The sequence below is a fragment of the Neovison vison genome, chromosome 8 (genome assembly GCF_020171115.1).
Source record: "Neovison vison isolate M4711 chromosome 8, ASM_NN_V1, whole genome shotgun sequence".
Lineage (NCBI taxonomy): Eukaryota > Metazoa > Chordata > Mammalia > Carnivora > Mustelidae > Neogale > Neogale vison.
The window spans coordinates 112418509-112420197 of NC_058098.1; positions in this window are offsets into that span (position 1 = coordinate 112418509).

A 1689-nucleotide genomic window follows, 5' to 3' on the forward strand; every position below is an offset into this window, starting at 1 on the left:
TTGCTTGCCTTGCCCTAGTCCAGACCTTGCAGTGCGGTTTTCTTTTTCAGAGTTCTGTCTAGCACATTCCAGAGAATTCATCTACTAAAGTTCTTACCCCTACCCCTCCCCCCGCCATGATGGTATTTGGAGGTGGAGCCTTTGGGAGATAATTAGTTTGGATGACAACAGGAGGGTGATGCTCTTATGATATAATTAGTGTCCTTATAAGAAGAGGAAGGCAGAATGAGAGCTCTCTCTCCCTCCGTATTCGCCCAGGAAAGGTCACATGAGCACACAGAGAGGCCAGGAAGTGGACCTCTCCAGGAACCGAATCTGCAGGTGCCTTGACCTTGGACTTGCCAGCCTCCAGAACCGAGAAAGAGATGCCCGTTGTTCAAGCCACCCCATGATGATGTTTTGCTCTGGAAGCCAGAGCTAAGACAGTGCCCACCCAGCATGTCCTGAAAGGCTGAATCGCCTTCTCTGTCTCAGAACCATTCCTCTCATGCAGCTTAAGCAAACAGTCAAGTCTCTAGGCAGGGTAGCATGATATTCAAAAGCCAGACTCTAAAGTCTTGTAGACCCAGGCTCAGTCTTAGCCTTACAGTGACACCAGTCTAGTCACTCCTTCTGCCTCAGTTTCTTTAGCTGTGAAATAAGCAAAATAATAATACCTACTCCACAGGGGTGTGGAAAGGATCGAGTAAGACTGTGCACACACAGACTTAGTTCAGTGCCCTCCAATAGCTGTACTGTTAGTAGTAGGCTGAAGTTACTACCCACTATATTAACCCCAAATTCCCCCTAGTCAGAGTCACAAAATGATGAAATGGAGTCAAAATCCAGTATGTCAGTAATTAGTCACTCAGTGAGGGTCTAAAGTCTCAAAGTTGAACGTTGCCTCTCTCTGTCCCAAGAGCCAAACCACAGCCAAAGAAAACAAGGTTTAGGAAGGAATGTAAAAAACAGAGAAATGGCATGGATCTCCTTTCCCATCAAAGATTAGGTTAGGGGCGCCTGAGTGGCTCAGTGGGTTAAGCCTCTGCCTTTGGCTCAGGTCATGATCCCAGAGTCCTGGGATCAAGCCCCGCATTGGGCTCTCTGCTCAGCAGGGAGCCTGCTTCCTCCTCTCTCTCTGCCTTCCTCTCTGCCTGCTTGTGATCTGTCAAATAAATAAATAAAGTCTTTAAAAAAAAAAAAAGAAGAAGATTAGATTAGAATAAATAATTTATTCTTTTTTGTTTCCATTTCAAAAAGTCGAAACTTTATTCAAATCCCATTCATTGAGAATGTTTGGTGCCCCTTCCAGGTTCCAGGAATCATGCTAGTTAGTAAAGATTTAAAAATAAGATACCCTCTTTGCTCTCCAGCCGCTGAACGTCCTGACATACAGAGATAAGCATGCAAACAAAGCAAACGTTGTTTTGAGTGTGGGTTACTCTCACTGAGGTGGAGTTTCTGGGCTCGGCAGGAGGGAGTGGGCAGGGAGCTGGCAAGGTCAAAGAACCTTTTCCACAGGAGAAAAAGGTACTCTCCATTATCCATATTGCTATCGCCCTGAGGAAGTGGAAAGGGAAGCGTGGAAGCTAATTCCTGTGAAAGAAATAGTCTCACCGTGGCCCAGTCGCAAAGGTTCACCATCTGGCTTGCACAATTCCTTTGTATCTAACATTCAGTTCTCACAAGCTGATAGGAACCAAATTCAGA